This window comes from Salvelinus fontinalis, chromosome 2 (assembly GCF_029448725.1).
Source record: "Salvelinus fontinalis isolate EN_2023a chromosome 2, ASM2944872v1, whole genome shotgun sequence".
Classification (NCBI taxonomy): domain Eukaryota; kingdom Metazoa; phylum Chordata; class Actinopteri; order Salmoniformes; family Salmonidae; genus Salvelinus; species Salvelinus fontinalis.
Genome location: NC_074666.1, coordinates 94,046,669 through 94,068,778, shown reverse-complemented (window position 1 = coordinate 94,068,778; position 22,110 = coordinate 94,046,669).

Sequence of the window (22,110 nt, the reverse complement as noted above, 5' to 3'; positions counted from 1 at the left end):
ACCTCAGTAATTGTAGTGTGTACAGTACTCTATATATATATAAACCTCAGTAATTGTAGTGTGTACAGTACTCTATATATATATAAACCTCAGTAATTGTAGTGTGTACAGTACTCTATATATATATAAACCTCAGTAATTGTAGTGTGTACAGTACTCTATATATATATAAACCTCAGTAATTGTAGTGTGTACTGTACTCTATATATATATAAACCTCAGTAATTGTAGTGTGTACTGTACTCTATATATATAAACCTCAGTAATTGTAGTGTGTACTGTACTCTATATATATAAACCTCAGTAATTGTAGTGTGTACAGTACTCTATATATATAAACCTCAGTAATTGTAGTGTGTACTGTACTCTATATATATAAACCTCAGTAATTGTAGTGTGTACTGTACTCTATATATATAAACCTCAGTAATTGTAGTGTGTACTGTACTCTATATATATAAACCTCAGTAATGGTAGTGTGTACTGTACTCTATATATATAAACCTCAGTAATTGTAGTGTGTACTGTACTCTATATATATAAACCTCAGTAATTGTAGTGTGTACTGTACTCTATATATATAAACCTCAGTAATTGTAGTGTGTACTGTACTCTATATATATAAACCTCAGTAATTGTTGTGTGTACAGTACTCTATATATATAAACCTCAGTAATTGTAGTGTGTACTGTACTCTATATATATAAACCTCAGTAATTGTAGTGTGTACTGTACTCTATATATATAAACCTCAGTAATTGTAGTGTGTACAGTACTCTATATATATAAACCTCAGTAATTGTAGTGTGTACAGTACTATATATATATAAACCTCAGTAATTGTAGTGTGTACTGTACTCTATATATATAAACCTCAGTAATTGTAGTGTGTACTGTACTCTATATATATAAACCTCAGTAATTGTAGTGTGTACTGTACTCTATATATATAAACCTCAGTAATTGTAGTGTGTACTGTACTCTATATATATAAACCTCAGTAATTGTAGTGTGTACTGTACTCTATATATATTTAAACCTCAGTAATTGTAGTGTGTACTGTACTCTATATATATAAACCTCAGTAATTGTAGTGTGTACTGTACTCTATATATATAAACCTCAGTAATTGTAGTGTGTACTGTACTCTATATATTTAAACCTCAGTAATTGTAGTGTGTACAGTACTCTATATATATAAACCTCAGTAATTGTAGTGTGTACTGTACTATATATATATAAACCTCAGTAATTGTAGTGTGTACTGTACTATATATATATAAACCTCAGTAATTGTAGTGTGTACAGTACTCTATATATATAAACCTCAGTAATTGTAGTGTGTACTGTACTCTATATATATAAACCTCAGTAATTGTAGTGTGTACTGTACTCTATATATATAAACCTCAGTAATTGTAGTGTGTACTGTACTCTATCTATATATAAACCTCAGTAATTGTAGTGTGTATGGTACTCTATATATATAAACCTCAGTAATTGTAGTGTGTACTGTACTCTATATATATAAACCTCAGTAATTGTAGTGTGTACAGTACTCTATATATATATAAACCTCAGTAATTGTAGTGTGTACAGTACTCTATATATATATAAACCTCAGTAATTGTAGTGTGTACTGTACTATATATATTTAAACCTCAGTAATTGTAGTGTGTGCAGTACTCTATATATATATAAACCTCAGTAATTGTAGTGTGTACAGTACTCTATATATATATAAACCTCAGTAATTGTAGTGTGTACAGTACTCTATATATATATAAACCTCAGTAATTGTAGTGTGTACAGTACTCTATATATATATAAACCTCAGTAATTGTAGTGTGTACAGTACTCTATATATATATAAACCTCAGTAATTGTAGTGTGTACTGTACTCTATATATATATAAACCTCAGTAATTGTAGTGTGTACTGTACTCTATATATATAAACCTCAGTAATTGTAGTGTGTACTGTACTCTATATATATAAACCTCAGTAATTGTAGTGTGTACAGTACTCTATATATATAAACCTCAGTAATTGTAGTGTGTACTGTACTCTATATATATAAACCTCAGTAATTGTAGTGTGTACTGTACTCTATATATATAAACCTCAGTAATTGTAGTGTGTACTGTACTCTATATATATAAACCTCAGTAATGGTAGTGTGTACTGTACTCTATATATATAAACCTCAGTAATTGTAGTGTGTACTGTACTCTATATATATAAACCTCAGTAATTGTAGTGTGTACTGTACTCTATATATATAAACCTCAGTAATTGTAGTGTGTACTGTACTCTATATATATAAACCTCAGTAATTGTAGTGTGTACAGTACTCTATATATATAAACCTCAGTAATTGTAGTGTGTACTGTACTCTATATATATAAACCTCAGTAATTGTAGTGTGTACTGTACTCTATATATATAAACCTCAGTAATTGTAGTGTGTACAGTACTCTATATATATAAACCTCAGTAATTGTAGTGTGTACAGTACTATATATATATAAACCTCAGTAATTGTAGTGTGTACTGTACTCTATATATATAAACCTCAGTAATTGTAGTGTGTACTGTACTCTATATATATAAACCTCAGTAATTGTAGTGTGTACTGTACTCTATATATATAAACCTCAGTAATTGTAGTGTGTACTGTACTCTATATATATAAACCTCAGTAATTGTAGTGTGTACTGTACTCTATATATATTTAAACCTCAGTAATTGTAGTGTGTACTGTACTCTATATATATAAACCTCAGTAATTGTAGTGTGTACTGTACTCTATATATATAAACCTCAGTAATTGTAGTGTGTACTGTACTCTATATATTTAAACCTCAGTAATTGTAGTGTGTACAGTACTCTATATATATAAACCTCAGTAATTGTAGTGTGTACTGTACTATATATATATAAACCTCAGTAATTGTAGTGTGTACTGTACTATATATATATAAACCTCAGTAATTGTAGTGTGTACAGTACTCTATATATATAAACCTCAGTAATTGTAGTGTGTACTGTACTCTATATATATAAACCTCAGTAATTGTAGTGTGTACTGTACTCTATATATATAAACCTCAGTAATTGTAGTGTGTACTGTACTCTATCTATATATAAACCTCAGTAATTGTAGTGTGTATGGTACTCTATATATATAAACCTCAGTAATTGTAGTGTGTACTGTACTCTATATATATAAACCTCAGTAATTGTAGTGTGTACAGTACTCTATATATATATAAACCTCAGTAATTGTAGTGTGTACAGTACTCTATATATATATAAACCTCAGTAATTGTAGTGTGTACTGTACTATATATATTTAAACCTCAGTAATTGTAGTGTGTGCAGTACTCTATATATATATAAACCTCAGTAATTGTAGTGTGTACAGTACTCTATATATATATAAACCTCAGTAATTGTAGTGTGTACAGTACTCTATATATATATAAACCTCAGTAATTGTAGTGTGTACAGTACTCTATATATATATAAACCTCAGTAATTGTAGTGTGTACAGTACTCTATATATATATAAACCTCAGTAATTGTAGTGTGTACTGTACTCTATATATATATAAACCTCAGTAATTGTAGTGTGTACTGTACTCTATATATATAAACCTCAGTAATTGTAGTGTGTACTGTACTCTATATATATAAACCTCAGTAATTGTAGTGTGTACAGTACTCTATATATATAAACCTCAGTAATTGTAGTGTGTACTGTACTCTATATATATAAACCTCAGTAATTGTAGTGTGTACTGTACTCTATATATATAAACCTCAGTAATTGTAGTGTGTACTGTACTCTATATATATAAACCTCAGTAATGGTAGTGTGTACTGTACTCTATATATATAAACCTCAGTAATTGTAGTGTGTACTGTACTCTATATATATAAACCTCAGTAATTGTAGTGTGTACTGTACTCTATATATATAAACCTCAGTAATTGTAGTGTGTACTGTACTCTATATATATAAACCTCAGTAATTGTAGTGTGTACAGTACTCTATATATATAAACCTCAGTAATTGTAGTGTGTACTGTACTCTATATATATAAACCTCAGTAATTGTAGTGTGTACTGTACTCTATATATATAAACCTCAGTAATTGTAGTGTGTACAGTACTCTATATATATAAACCTCAGTAATTGTAGTGTGTACAGTACTATATATATATAAACCTCAGTAATTGTAGTGTGTACTGTACTCTATATATATAAACCTCAGTAATTGTAGTGTGTACTGTACTCTATATATATAAACCTCAGTAATTGTAGTGTGTACTGTACTCTATATATATAAACCTCAGTAATTGTAGTGTGTACTGTACTCTATATATATAAACCTCAGTAATTGTAGTGTGTACTGTACTCTATATATATTTAAACCTCAGTAATTGTAGTGTGTACTGTACTCTATATATATAAACCTCAGTAATTGTAGTGTGTACTGTACTCTATATATATAAACCTCAGTAATTGTAGTGTGTACTGTACTCTATATATTTAAACCTCAGTAATTGTAGTGTGTACAGTACTCTATATATATAAACCTCAGTAATTGTAGTGTGTACTGTACTATATATATATAAACCTCAGTAATTGTAGTGTGTACTGTACTATATATATATAAACCTCAGTAATTGTAGTGTGTACAGTACTCTATATATATAAACCTCAGTAATTGTAGTGTGTACTGTACTCTATATATATAAACCTCAGTAATTGTAGTGTGTACTGTACTCTATATATATAAACCTCAGTAATTGTAGTGTGTACTGTACTCTATCTATATATAAACCTCAGTAATTGTAGTGTGTATGGTACTCTATATATATAAACCTCAGTAATTGTAGTGTGTACTGTACTCTATATATATAAACCTCAGTAATTGTAGTGTGTACAGTACTCTATATATATATAAACCTCAGTAATTGTAGTGTGTACAGTACTCTATATATATATAAACCTCAGTAATTGTAGTGTGTACTGTACTATATATATTTAAACCTCAGTAATTGTAGTGTGTGCAGTACTCTATATATATATAAACCTCAGTAATTGTAGTGTGTACAGTACTCTATATATATATAAACCTCAGTAATTGTAGTGTGTACAGTACTCTATATATATATAAACCTCAGTAATTGTAGTGTGTACAGTACTCTATATATATATAAACCTCAGTAATTGTAGTGTGTACAGTACTCTATATATATATAAACCTCAGTAATTGTAGTGTGTACTGTACTCTATATATATATAAACCTCAGTAATTGTAGTGTGTACTGTACTCTATATATATAAACCTCAGTAATTGTAGTGTGTACTGTACTCTATATATATAAACCTCAGTAATTGTAGTGTGTACAGTACTCTATATATATAAACCTCAGTAATTGTAGTGTGTACTGTACTCTATATATATAAACCTCAGTAATTGTAGTGTGTACTGTACTCTATATATATAAACCTCAGTAATTGTAGTGTGTACTGTACTCTATATATATAAACCTCAGTAATGGTAGTGTGTACTGTACTCTATATATATAAACCTCAGTAATTGTAGTGTGTACTGTACTCTATATATATAAACCTCAGTAATTGTAGTGTGTACTGTACTCTATATATATAAACCTCAGTAATTGTAGTGTGTACTGTACTCTATATATATAAACCTCAGTAATTGTAGTGTGTACAGTACTCTATATATATAAACCTCAGTAATTGTAGTGTGTACTGTACTCTATATATATAAACCTCAGTAATTGTAGTGTGTACTGTACTCTATATATATAAACCTCAGTAATTGTAGTGTGTACAGTACTCTATATATATAAACCTCAGTAATTGTAGTGTGTACAGTACTATATATATATAAACCTCAGTAATTGTAGTGTGTACTGTACTCTATATATATAAACCTCAGTAATTGTAGTGTGTACTGTACTCTATATATATAAACCTCAGTAATTGTAGTGTGTACTGTACTCTATATATATAAACCTCAGTAATTGTAGTGTGTACTGTACTCTATATATATAAACCTCAGTAATTGTAGTGTGTACTGTACTCTATATATATTTAAACCTCAGTAATTGTAGTGTGTACTGTACTCTATATATATAAACCTCAGTAATTGTAGTGTGTACTGTACTCTATATATATAAACCTCAGTAATTGTAGTGTGTACTGTACTCTATATATTTAAACCTCAGTAATTGTAGTGTGTACAGTACTCTATATATATAAACCTCAGTAATTGTAGTGTGTACTGTACTATATATATATAAACCTCAGTAATTGTAGTGTGTACTGTACTATATATATATAAACCTCAGTAATTGTAGTGTGTACAGTACTCTATATATATAAACCTCAGTAATTGTAGTGTGTACTGTACTCTATATATATAAACCTCAGTAATTGTAGTGTGTACTGTACTCTATATATATAAACCTCAGTAATTGTAGTGTGTACTGTACTCTATCTATATATAAACCTCAGTAATTGTAGTGTGTATGGTACTCTATATATATAAACCTCAGTAATTGTAGTGTGTACTGTACTCTATATATATAAACCTCAGTAATTGTAGTGTGTACAGTACTCTATATATATATAAACCTCAGTAATTGTAGTGTGTACAGTACTCTATATATATATAAACCTCAGTAATTGTAGTGTGTACTGTACTATATATATTTAAACCTCAGTAATTGTAGTGTGTGCAGTACTCTATATATATATAAACCTCAGTAATTGTAGTGTGTACAGTACTCTATATATATATAAACCTCAGTAATTGTAGTGTGTACAGTACTCTATATATATATAAACCTCAGTAATTGTAGTGTGTACAGTACTCTATATATATATAAACCTCAGTAATTGTAGTGTGTACAGTACTCTATATATATATAAACCTCAGTAATTGTAGTGTGTACTGTACTCTATATATATATAAACCTCAGTAATTGTAGTGTGTACTGTACTCTATATATATAAACCTCAGTAATTGTAGTGTGTACTGTACTCTATATATATAAACCTCAGTAATTGTAGTGTGTACAGTACTCTATATATATAAACCTCAGTAATTGTAGTGTGTACTGTACTCTATATATATAAACCTCAGTAATTGTAGTGTGTACTGTACTCTATATATATAAACCTCAGTAATTGTAGTGTGTACTGTACTCTATATATATAAACCTCAGTAATGGTAGTGTGTACTGTACTCTATATATATAAACCTCAGTAATTGTAGTGTGTACTGTACTCTATATATATAAACCTCAGTAATTGTAGTGTGTACTGTACTCTATATATATAAACCTCAGTAATTGTAGTGTGTACTGTACTCTATATATATAAACCTCAGTAATTGTAGTGTGTACAGTACTCTATATATATAAACCTCAGTAATTGTAGTGTGTACTGTACTCTATATATATAAACCTCAGTAATTGTAGTGTGTACTGTACTCTATATATATAAACCTCAGTAATTGTAGTGTGTACAGTACTCTATATATATAAACCTCAGTAATTGTAGTGTGTACAGTACTATATATATATAAACCTCAGTAATTGTAGTGTGTACTGTACTCTATATATATAAACCTCAGTAATTGTAGTGTGTACTGTACTCTATATATATAAACCTCAGTAATTGTAGTGTGTACTGTACTCTATATATATAAACCTCAGTAATTGTAGTGTGTACTGTACTCTATATATATAAACCTCAGTAATTGTAGTGTGTACTGTACTCTATATATATTTAAACCTCAGTAATTGTAGTGTGTACTGTACTCTATATATATAAACCTCAGTAATTGTAGTGTGTACTGTACTCTATATATATAAACCTCAGTAATTGTAGTGTGTACTGTACTCTATATATTTAAACCTCAGTAATTGTAGTGTGTACAGTACTCTATATATATAAACCTCAGTAATTGTAGTGTGTACTGTACTATATATATATAAACCTCAGTAATTGTAGTGTGTACTGTACTATATATATATAAACCTCAGTAATTGTAGTGTGTACAGTACTCTATATATATAAACCTCAGTAATTGTAGTGTGTACTGTACTCTATATATATAAACCTCAGTAATTGTAGTGTGTACTGTACTCTATATATATAAACCTCAGTAATTGTAGTGTGTACTGTACTCTATCTATATATAAACCTCAGTAATTGTAGTGTGTATGGTACTCTATATATATAAACCTCAGTAATTGTAGTGTGTACTGTACTCTATATATATAAACCTCAGTAATTGTAGTGTGTACAGTACTCTATATATATATAAACCTCAGTAATTGTAGTGTGTACAGTACTCTATATATATATAAACCTCAGTAATTGTAGTGTGTACTGTACTATATATATTTAAACCTCAGTAATTGTAGTGTGTGCAGTACTCTATATATATATAAACCTCAGTAATTGTAGTGTGTACAGTACTCTATATATATATAAACCTCAGTAATTGTAGTGTGTACAGTACTCTATATATATATAAACCTCAGTAATTGTAGTGTGTACAGTACTCTATATATATATAAACCTCAGTAATTGTAGTGTGTACAGTACTCTATATATATATAAACCTCAGTAATTGTAGTGTGTACTGTACTCTATATATATATAAACCTCAGTAATTGTAGTGTGTACTGTACTCTATATATATAAACCTCAGTAATTGTAGTGTGTACTGTACTCTATATATATAAACCTCAGTAATTGTAGTGTGTACAGTACTCTATATATATAAACCTCAGTAATTGTAGTGTGTACTGTACTCTATATATATAAACCTCAGTAATTGTAGTGTGTACTGTACTCTATATATATAAACCTCAGTAATTGTAGTGTGTACAGTACTCTATATATATAAACCTCAGTAATTGTAGTGTGTACAGTACTATATATATATAAACCTCAGTAATTGTAGTGTGTACTGTACTCTATATATATAAACCTCAGTAATTGTAGTGTGTACTGTACTCTATATATATAAACCTCAGTAATTGTAGTGTGTACTGTACTCTATATATATAAACCTCAGTAATTGTAGTGTGTACAGTACTATATATATATAAACCTCAGTAATTGTAGTGTGTACAGTACTATATATATAAACCTCAGTAATTGTAGTGTGTACTGTACTCTATATATATAAACCTCAGTAATTGTAGTGTGTACTGTACTCTATATATATAAACCTCAGTAATTGTAGTGTGTACTGTACTCTATATATATAAACCTCAGTAATTGTAGTGTGTACTGTACTCTATATATATAAACCTCAGTAATTGTAGTGTGTACTGTACTCTATATATTTAAACCTCAGTAATTGTAGTGTGTACTGTACTCTATATATATAAACCTCAGTAATTGTAGTGTGTACTGTACTCTATATATATAAACCTCAGTAATTGTAGTGTGTACTGTACTCTATATATATAAACCTCAGTAATTGTAGTGTGTACTGTACTCTATATATATAAACCTCAGTAATGGTAGTGTGTACTGTACTCTATATATATAAACCTCAGTAATTGTAGTGTGTACTGTACTCTATATATATAAACCTCAGTAATTGTAGTGTGTACTGTACTCTATATATATAAACCTCAGTAATTGTAGTGTGTACTGTACTCTATATATATAAACCTCAGTAATTGTAGTGTGTACAGTACTCTATATATATAAACCTCAGTAATTGTAGTGTGTACTGTACTCTATATATATAAACCTCAGTAATTGTAGTGTGTACTGTACTCTATATATATAAACCTCAGTAATTGTAGTGTGTACAGTACTCTATATATATAAACCTCAGTAATTGTAGTGTGTACAGTACTATATATATATAAACCTCAGTAATTGTAGTGTGTACTGTACTCTATATATATAAACCTCAGTAATTGTAGTGTGTACTGTACTCTATATATATAAACCTCAGTAATTGTAGTGTGTACTGTACTCTATATATATAAACCTCAGTAATTGTAGTGTGTACAGTACTATATATATATAAACCTCAGTAATTGTAGTGTGTACAGTACTATATATATAAACCTCAGTAATTGTAGTGTGTACTGTACTCTATATATATAAACCTCAGTAATTGTAGTGTGTACTGTACTCTATATATATAAACCTCAGTAATTGTAGTGTGTACTGTACTCTATATATATAAACCTCAGTAATTGTAGTGTGTACTGTACTCTATATATATAAACCTCAGTAATTGTAGTGTGTACTGTACTCTATATATTTAAACCTCAGTAATTGTAGTGTGTACTGTACTCTATATATATAAACCTCAGTAATTGTAGTGTGTACTGTACTCTATATATATAAACCTCAGTAATTGTAGTGTGTACTGTACTCTATATATATAAACCTCAGTAATTGTAGTGTGTACTGTACTCTATATATATAAACCTCAGTAATTGTAGTGTGTACTGTACTCTATATATATAAACCTCAGTAATTGTAGTGTGTACTGTACTCTATATATATAAACCTCAGTAATTGTAGTGTGTACTGTACTCTATATATATAAACCTCAGTAATTGTAGTGTGTACTGTACTCTATATATATAAACCTCAGTAATTGTAGTGTGTACTGTACTCTATATATATAAACCTCAGTAATTGTAGTGTGTACTGTACTCTATATATATAAACCTCAGTAATTGTAGTGTGTACTGTACTCTATATATATAAACCTCAGTAATTGTAGTGTGTACTGTACTCTATATATATAAACCTCAGTAATTGTAGTGTGTACTGTACTCTATATATTTAAACCTCAGTAATTGTAGTGTGTACTGTACTCTATATATTTAAACCTCAGTAATTGTAGTGTGTACTGTACTCTATATATATAAACCTCAGTAATTGTAGTGTGTACTGTACTCTATATATATAAACCTCAGTAATTGTAGTGTGTACAGTACTCTATATATATAAACCTCAGTAATTGTAGTGTGTACTGTACTCTATATATATATAAACCTCAGTAATTGTAGTGTGTGCAGTACTCTATATATATAAACCTCAGTAATTTTAGTGTGTACTGTACTCTATATATATAAACCTCAGTAATTGTAGTGTGTGCAGTACTCTATATATATAAACCTCAGTAATTGTAGTGTGTACTGTACTATATATATATAAACCTCAGTAATTGTAGTGTGTACTGTACTCTATATCTGTCACGACTTCAACCGAGGCAGGCTCTCCTTCCCGTTCGGGTGGCGCTCGGCGGTCGTCATCACCGGCCTACTAGCTGCCACTGACTCTTTTTCCTCCCCCTCCTTATGTGTTTATGTGTATCACCTGGTTTGAGGGAATTGGCAATCAGGGTGGCTTTATTAGTCAGCCAGCCTGTCTGCTTCTTTGTGCGGGATTGTTCGTCTGTTTCTTTGGATTTCGGGAGTGGTTCGTGTTTTGTGTACTGGTTTTGTCTTCATGTTTTGAAGACAGGTGTTTATTTGACACCCAGTAGTCCGGTTTGGACATTTTTGGTTTACGAGTTGGGAATTAAACTCAACGTATTGAAGCTCTGCTGTTCCTGCGTCTGATTCCACAAACACCCCGACACCTAGAGCGTTACAATATATATAAACCTCAGTAATTGTAGTATGTACTGTACTTTCTATATATATAAACCTCAGTAATTGTAGTGTGTACTGTACTCTATATATATAAACCTCAGTAATTGTAGTGTGTACTGTACTCTATATATATAAACCTCAGTAATTGTAGTGTGTACTGTACTCTATATATATAAACCTCAGTAATTGTAGTGTGTACTGTACTCTATATATATAAACCTCAGTAATTGTAGTGTGTACTGTACTCTATATATATAAACCTCAGTAATTGTAGTGTGTACTGTACTCTATATATATAAACCTCAGTAATTGTAGTGTGTACTGTACTCTATATATATAAACCTCAGTAATTGTAGTGTGTACTGTACTCTATATATATAAACCTCAGTAATTGTAGTGTGTACTGTACTCTATATATATAAACCTCAGTAATTGTAGTGTGTACTGTACTCTATATATATAAACCTCAGTAATTGTAGTGTGTACTGTACTCTATATATATAAACCTCAGTAATTGTAGTGTGTACTGTACTCTATATATTTAAACCTCAGTAATTGTAGTGTGTACTGTACTCTATATATTTAAACCTCAGTAATTGTAGTGTGTACTGTACTCTATATATATAAACCTCAGTAATTGTAGTGTGTACTGTACTCTATATATATAAACCTCAGTAATTGTAGTGTGTACAGTACTCTATATATATAAACCTCAGTAATTGTAGTGTGTACTGTACTCTATATATATATAAACCTCAGTAATTGTAGTGTGTGCAGTACTCTATATATATAAACCTCAGTAATTTTAGTGTGTACTGTACTCTATATATATAAACCTCAGTAATTGTAGTGTGTGCAGTACTCTATATATATAAACCTCAGTAATTGTAGTGTGTACTGTACTATATATATATAAACCTCAGTAATTGTAGTGTGTACTGTACTCTATATCTGTCACGACTTCAACCGAGGCAGGCTCTCCTTCCCGTTCGGGTGGCGCTCGGCGGTCGTCATCACCGGCCTACTAGCTGCCACTGACTCTTTTTCCTCCCCCTCCTTATGTGTTTATGTGTATCACCTGGTTTGAGGGAATTGGCAATCAGGGTGGCTTTATTAGTCAGCCAGCCTGTCTGCTTCTTTGTGCGGGATTGTTCGTCTGTTTCTTTGGATTTCGGGAGTGGTTCGTGTTTTGTGTACTGGTTTTGTCTTCATGTTTTGAAGACAGGTGTTTATTTGACACCCAGTAGTCCGGTTTGGACATTTTTGGTTTACGAGTTGGGAATTAAACTCAACGTATTGAAGCTCTGCTGTTCCTGCGTCTGATTCCACAAACACCCCGACACCTAGAGCGTTACAATATATATAAACCTCAGTAATTGTAGTATGTACTGTACTTTCTATATATAAACCTCAGTAATTGTAGTGTGTACAGTACTATATATATTTAATCCTCAGTAATTGTAGTGTGTACAGTACTATATATATATAAACCTCAGTAATTGTAGTGTGTACAGTACTATATATATATAAACCTCAGTAATTGTAGTGTGTACAGTACTCTATATATATAAACCTCAGTAATTGTAGTGTGTACAGTACTTTCTATATATAAACCTCAGTAATTGTAGTGTGTACAGTACTATATATATTTAATCCTCAGTAATTGTAGTGTGTACAGTACTATATATATATAAACCTCAGTAATTGTAGTGTGTACAGTACTCTATATATATAAACCTCAGTAATTGTAGTGTGTACAGTACTATATATATATAAACCTCAGTAATTGTAGTGTGTGCAGTACTCTATATATTTAAACCTCAGTAATTGTAGTGTGTGCAGTACTATATATATATAAACATCAGTAATTGTAGTGTGTGCAGTACTATATATATATAAACATCAGTAATTGTAGTGTGTGCAGTACTCTATATATTTAAACCTCAGTAATTGTAGTGTGTACAGTACTCTGTATATATAAACCTCAGTAATGGTAGTGTGTACAGTACTATATATATATAAACCTCAGTAATTGTAGTGTGTACGTGCGGATGGTGATGTGGGAGTTGGGGAACCACTCAGAGGCCCTCCCTGCTACTCTGTTGACCAGGCTTCCTACTCTCTCCTGCTCCTCTCTCTGCTACTCTGTTGACCAGGCTGCCTACTCTCTCCTGCTCCTCTCTCTGCTACTCTGTTGACCAGGCTGCCTACTCTCTCCTGTTCCTCTCTCTGCTACTCTGTTGACCAGGCTGCCTACTCTCTCCTGTTCCTCTCTCTGCTACTCTGTTGACCAGGCTGTCTACTCTCTCCTGCTCCTCTCTCTGCTACTCTGTTGTCCAGGCTGCCTACTCTCTCCTGCTCCTCTCTCTGCTACTCTGTTGACCAGGCTGTCTACTCTCTCCTGTTCCTCTCTCTGCTACTCTGTTGACCAGGCTGTCTACTCTCTCCTGCTCCTCTCTCTGCTACTCTGTTGACCAGGCTGCCTACTCTCTCCTGCTCCTCTCGCAGGTTATTGGTGCCGGTGTGAATAATAATCTGGCCTGGTGTGCCAAAGTCAGGCTGGGACAGGATGTGGAGGGCATCCTGTGTTGTTGGGCTCCATATTTTCCTGGAAGTTGTCATAGTTACTGTGTATGTCTATGGAAGTGGGGTGAGAACCATGAGCCTCCTAGGGTTTGTATTGAAGTCAATGTACCCAGAGGAGGACGGAAGCTAGCTGTCCTCCGGCTACTCCATGGTGCTGCCCTACAGAGTGCTGTTGAGGCTACTGTAGACCTTTATTACAAAACACTGTGTTTGAATCAATTATTTGGTGATGTGAATATATTTGGTAAGTTTAAAAAGGATAACTTTTAAAATGTTTTTACTATAAATAAAAATAAATGAAATTCACTTAGGAGGACGGTCCTCCCCTTTTCTCCTCTGAGGAGCCTCCACTGGTAGGGAGGGGTTATGAACGATGATGATGATGATGATGCTTTTGTTGTTTCATTTCTCTCCTCTGCTTTTCTGGGAAGAGACCGGGGGTTTAGAGTTTGAGGATGAGAGGAGGGAAAGAGAGAGGGTAGGAAGGGGTTATGAATGATGATGATGATGATTTTGTTGTTTCATTTCTCTCCTCTGCTTTTCTGGGAAGAGACCGGGGGTTTAGAGTTTGAGGATGAGAGGAGGGAAAGAGAGAGGGTAGGAAAGGGGTTATGAACAATGAAGAATATGATGATGCTTTTGTTGTGTCATTTCTCTCCTCTGCTTTCTGGGAAGAGACCGGGGGTTTAGAGTTTGAGGATGAGAGGAGGGAAAGAGAGAGGGTAGGAAAGGGGTTATGAACAATGAAGAATATGATGATGCTTTTGTTGTGTCATTTCTCTCCTCTGATTTTCTGGGAAGAGACCGGGGTTTAGAGTTTGAGGAAGGAAAGAGGGAGGGAGAGGGTCATTGTTGGTGTGGCGTCTCGCGGTCTGTATTTGCTAGCCTAGAACAACACTGTATTGTTGGCACATGTAAACACAACACACACGGGGATGTAAACACACACACACACCCATTCGATCAAAACAACACAGATTGTGGTGACGTTAGAGACAGGGCCACGGTAAAAAAAAGAAGTGGGGGCGGGGCTGTTGTTCACCTGAAGAGTTTTCACTGATTGGTATACCCTCTGGTTTGTTCAAACTATTCTATTAAATTTGTCCTGAAAAATCAAACTGTGAATTTGTTTAATTGATTGTTGCTTTCAACACGTCATGGGCGTTGTATAGCTGTAGGGAGAGCAGTGTAGAGGTGGTAGCCAATCAGAAGAGCAGTGTAGCGGTGACAGCCTATCAGAAGAGCAGTGTAGCGGTGACAGCCTATCAGAAGAGCAGTGTAGAGCAGTGTAGAGGTGGCAGCCTATCAGAAGAGCAGTGTAGCGGTGACAGCCTATCAGGAGAGCAGTGTAGAGGTGGCAGCCTATCAGAAGAGCAGTGTAGCGGTGACAGCCTATCAGGAGAGCAGTGTAGCGGTGACAGCCTATCAAAAGAGCAGTGTAGCGGTGACAGCCTATCAGGAGAGCAGTGTAGCGGTGACAGCCTATCAAAAGAGCAGTGTAGCGGTGGCAGCCTATCAGAAGAGGAACTGTGGCTTATTTGGCTTTCAGTTTGTTTCTTATCTTGATTCACCATGAAGAGTTTCACTTCTGGACTGAATCTGGTTTCACCATGAAGAGTTTCACTTCTGGTCTGAACTGGATTTTGAATGGTACTGTCATAAGTGAAACCTGTTTAAGTCTTCCATTTTATGTTAAGTTCAGTTTAGTTTGTTTTGACATGAAATATTAGTTTATGTTGACATGAAATATTAGTTTGTTTTGACATTAAATATTAGTTTATATTGACATGAAATATTAGTTTGTATTGACATTAAATATTAGTTTATATTGACATTAAATATCGGTAATAATAACATAAGGTTGCATCATATATTTGGTTTTGACAAATGTAGTATTTTACCAATATTCATATAGCTGTATTTTTCCAGGTTGATCCAAGTCATTTAAAAACAGTTTTACAGCGCTAGACGTGTGACACGGCAAGCACACACGCGTGTCATGACATCCGACGTTACTCAGATGCGTGGGTCACCGTGTGTACTCATCCGTACCAGTGTACTGATCGTGTCTCACAGGAACACAGGGTTTTAGATGGACCAGCTGATTACTGAGTTTGTTATATATATACACACACGCAATACACACACACACACACACACACACACACACACACACACACACACACACACACACACACACACACACACACACACACACACACACAGTCTTCAGTGTTGTAATAGTCTGCACACAAAGTCCAGCCCAGGCGGAACGTTTAAAACATCCAAAATATTTATTTATGCCTGATTACTGTTATTAGATGGTGAGAGAGGTGTGTGTGTGTGTGTGTGTGGGTGTGTGTGTGTGTGTGGGTGTGTGTGTGTGTGTGTGTGTGTGTGTGTGTGTGTGTGTGTGTGTGTGTGTGAGCGCGGGGAAGTATTTCATGGACGGCTCTATGTTTACAGGAAACTGAGTGTCCTTTACTCCAAACTAGCTGCCCGGCAACACACCATCCAGGAATTTTTTGGGATTGGCTGACAGACGAGCCCTGTGTTTTGATTGGCTCCTGGTATTCACATTCCACACTAGTGTAAAGTTATCAGGGGAAAACTTTGGCCTCATCTCAAATGGCAACTTTATCTTGGCCTCTTGAAACTCATAAAAGACACACCCTTCTCCACGTACCTGAGGGGGAATCCCAGCGGCCATCTTTGTCGTTGTCCAAATGATTAGCCAATCAAGGGAGGGTTGCAACGTAAGCCATTCAGACCTCGTGTGTTTTTTTAAATCGTGTTTGCGATTGTACGATTATGTTTCCTCCGGGGCCTGAAACGACCCACAATTCAAGAGAGATCCATTTCAAATAGACCATAGTGCAACACTGTAGACCAGAGACCTATAACTCTATAGACCAGAATGCACCACTGTAGACCAGAGACCTATAACTCTATAGACCATAATGCACCACTGTAGACCAGAGACCTGTAACTCTATAGACCATAATGCACCACTGTAGACCAGAGACCTATAACTCTATAGACCATAATGCACCACTGTTGACCAGAGACCTATAACTCTATAGACCATAATGCACCACTGTAGACCAGAGACCTATAACTCTATAGACCATAATGCACCACTGTTGACCAGAGACCTATAGCTCTATAGACCATAATGCACCACTGTAGACCAGAGACCTATAGCTCTATAGACCATAATGCACCACTGTTGACCAGAGACCTATAACTCTATAGACCATAATGCACCACTGTTGACCAGAGACCTATAACTATATAGACCATAATGCACCACTGTTGACCAGAGACCTATAACTCTATAGACCATAATGCACCACTGTAGACCAGAGACCTATAACTCTATAGACCATAATGCACCACTGTTGACCAGAGACCTATAACTCTATAGACCATAATGCACCACTGTTGACCAGAGACCTATAACTCTATAGACCATAATGCACCACTGTAGACCAGAGACCTATAACTCTATAGACCATAATGCACCACTGTAGACCAGAGACCTATAACTCTATAGACCATAATGCACCACTGTAGACCAGAGACCTATAACTCTATAGACCATAATGCACCACTGTAGACCAGAGACCTATAACTCTATAGACCATAATGCACCACTGTAGACCAGAGACCTATAACTCTATAGACCATAATGCACCACTGTAGACCAGAGGCCTATAGCTCTATAGACCATAATGTACCACTGTTGACCAGAGACCTATAACTCTATAGACCATAATGCACCACTGTAGACCAGAGACCTATAACTCTATAGACCATAATGCACCACTGTAGACCAGAGACCTATAACTCTATAGACCATAATGCACCACTGTTGACCAGAGACCTATAACTCTATAGACCATAATGCACCACTGTAGACCAGAGACCTATAACTCTATAGACCATAATGCACCACTGTAGACCAGAGCCCTATAACTCTATAGACCATAATGCACCACTGTAGACCAGAGACCTATAACTCTATAGACCATAATGCACCACTGTAGACCAGAGACCTATAACTCTATAGACCATAATGCACCACTATTGACCAGTGTTGTTTGTTTTGACATGAAATATTAGTTTATATTGACATTAAATATTAGTTTATATTGACATTAAATATTAGTTTATATTGACATCAAATATTAGTTTATATTGATATGAAATATTAGTTTATATTGACATTAAATATTAGTTTATATTGACATTAAATATTAGTTTATATTGACATTAAATATTAGTGTATATTGACATTAAATATTAGTTTGTATTGACATTAAATATTAGTTTATATTGACATTAAATATTAGTTTATATTGACATTAAATATTAGTTTTTTTTACATTAAATATTAGTTTATATTGCCATTAAATATTAGTTTATATTGACATTAAATATTAGTTTATATTGATATGAAATATTAGTTTATATTGACATTAAATATTAGTTTATATTGATATGAAATATTAGTTTATATTGATATGAAATATTACTTTATATTGACATTAAATATTAGTTTCTATTGACATTAAATATTAGTTTATATTGACATTAAATATCGGTAATAATAACACAAGGTCGCATCATATATTTGGTTTTGACAAATGTAGTATTTTACCAATATTCATATAGCTTTATTTTTCCAGGTTGATCCAAGTCATTTAAAAACAGTTTTACAGCGCTAGACGTGTGACACGGCAAGCACACACGCGTGTCATGACATCAGACGTTACTCAGATGCGTGGGTCACCGTGTGTACTCATCCGTACCAGTGTACTGATCGTGTCTCACAGGAACACAGTGTTTTAGATGGACCAGCTGATTACTGAGTTTGTTATACACACACACACACACACACACACACACACACACACACAGTCTTCAGTGTTGTAATAGTCTGCACACAAAGTCCAGCCCAGGCGGAACGTTTAAAACATCCAAAATATTTATTTATGCCTGATTACTGTTATTAGATAGTGAGAGGTGTGTGTGTGTGTGTGTGTGTGTGTGTGTGTGTGTGTGTGTGTGTGTGTGTGTGTGTGTGTGTGTGTGTGTGTGTGTGTGTGTGTGTGTGTGTGTGTGTGTGTGTGTGTGTGTGTGTGTGTGTGTGTGTGTGTGTGTGTGTGTGTGAGCGCGGGGAAGTATTTCATGGAGGGCTCTATGTTTACAGGAAACTGAGTGTCCTTTACTCCAAACTAGCTGCCCGGCAACACACCATCCAGTGATTATTTGGATTGGCTGACAGACGAGCCCTGTGTTTTGATTGGCTCCTGGTATTCACATTCCACACTAGTGTAAAGTTATCAGCAATGGGGTAAACTTTGGCTCTATCTCAAATGGCAACTTTACCTTGGCCTCTTCAAACTCATAAAAGACACACCCTTCTCCACGTACCTGAGGGGGAATCCCAGCGGCCATCTTTGTCGTTGTCCAAATGATTAGCCAATCAAGGGAGGTTTGCAACGTAAGCCATTCAGACCTCGTGTGTTTTTTTAAATCGTGTTTGCGATTGTACGATTATGTTTCCTCCGGGGCCTGAAACGACCCACAATTCAAGAGAGATCCATTTCAAATAGACCATAGTGCAACACTGTAGACCAGAGACCTATAACTCTATAGACCAGAATGCACCACTGTAGACCAGAGACCTATAACTCTATAGACCATAATGCACCACTGTTGACCAGACACCTATAACTCTATAGACCATAATGCACCACTGTTGACCAGAGACCTATAACTCTATAGACCATAATGCACCACTGTAGACCAGAGACCTATAACTCTATAGACCATAATGCACCACTGTAGACCAGAGACCTATAACTCTATAGACCATAATGCACCACTGTAGACCAGAGACCTATAACTCTATAGACCATAATGCACCACTGTAGACCAGAGACCTATAACTCTATAGACCATAATGCACCACTGTTGACCAGAGACCTATAACTATATAGACCATAATGCACCACTGTTGACCAGAGACCTATAACTCTATAGACCATAATGCACCACTGTAGACCAGAGACCTATAACTCTATAGACCATAATGCACCACTGTTGACCAGAGACCTATAACTCTATAGACCATAATGCACCACTGTTGACCAGAGACCTATAACTCTATAGACCATAATGCACCACTGTAGACCAGAGACCTATAACTCTATAGACCATAATGCACCACTGTAGACCAGAGACCTATAACTCTATAGACCATAATGCACCACTGTAGACCAGAGACCTATAACTCTATAGACCATAATGCACCACTGTAGACCAGAGACCTATAACTCTATAGACCATAATGCACCACTGTAGACCAGAGACCTATAACTCTATAGACCATAATGCACCACTGTAGACCAGAGGCCTATAGCTCTGTAGACCATAATGCACCACTGTAGACCAGAGACCTATAACTCTATAGACCATAATGCACCACTGTAGACCAGAGACCTATAACTCTATAGACCATAATGCACCACTGTAGACCAGAGACCTATAACTCTATAGACCATAATGCACCACTGTTGACCAGAGACCTATAACTCTATAGACCATAATGCACCACTGTAGACCAGAGACCTATAACTCTATAGACCATAATGCACCACTGTAGACCAGAGCCCTATAACTCTATAGACCATAATGCACCACTGTAGACCAGAGACCTATAACTCTATAGACCATAATGCACCACTGTAGACCAGAGACCTATAACTCTATATAGTAGCTTTACTAGTTGTTATGTAATAGTACATTAACCTTGAAACTGATCTGCTCTTTACTAATGCTTTCACTTTCTCTATCTCTCATATATATATATATATATATCTCACTACTCTCTCTCTTTCCCCTCTCCCTCTATATCTTTCTCTTTCCCCTCCCCCTCTATATCTCTCTCTTTCCCCTCCCCCTCTATATCTCTCTCTTTCTCCCCTCACCCTCTATATCTCTCTCTTTCTCCCCCTCCCCCTCTATATCTCTCTCTTTCTCCCCCCCTCTCCCTCTATATCTCTCTCTTTCTCCCCCCCTCTCCCTCTATCTCTCTTTCTCCCCCTCCCCCTCTATCTCTCTTTCTCCCCCCTCCCCCTCTATATCTCTCTCTTCCCCCCCTCTCTCTCTCCCCCTCCCCCCTCTCTCTCTCTCTCTCTCTCTCTCTCTCTCTCTCTCTCTTGACCTCCCATCTATTTCTCTCTGTCTCTCTCTCTGTCCCTCTTTTTCCCTCCCATCTATTTCTCTCTGTCTCTCTCCCCTCCCCCTCTCTCTCTCCTCCCCTCCCCCTCTCTCTCTCTCTTTCTCTCGCGGTTACTTTTCTGACCCATTTTCATGGCGTTTCTTTGCAATCACATGACCCATGTTTTAGATCATATCTGTTACCACAGCAGTTTCCAGTTAGTTATACAGCTGTTTATAGTGTCACTGCAGAGTTACGTAGTTCAACAACACGAACCACTCGGGTACGGCAAGAATGATGTATAGTTTATCGCGTTCAGTTGAACGAACAGTCTGCAGAGTTAGAGGTGCCATGTTGGTCTTTACGGCTGATCTATCTAAGAACATCTAGAGGGGGGGTGATACACACCTCCACAAGAGGAGCCATGTTGGTCTTTATGGCTGATCTATCTAAGAACATCTAGAGGGGGGGGGGGATACACACCTCCACAAGAGGAGCCATGTTGGTCTTTATGGCTGATCTATCTAAGAACATCTAGAGGGGGGGGGGGGGGGTACACACCTCCACAAGAGGAGCCATGTTGGTCTTTATGG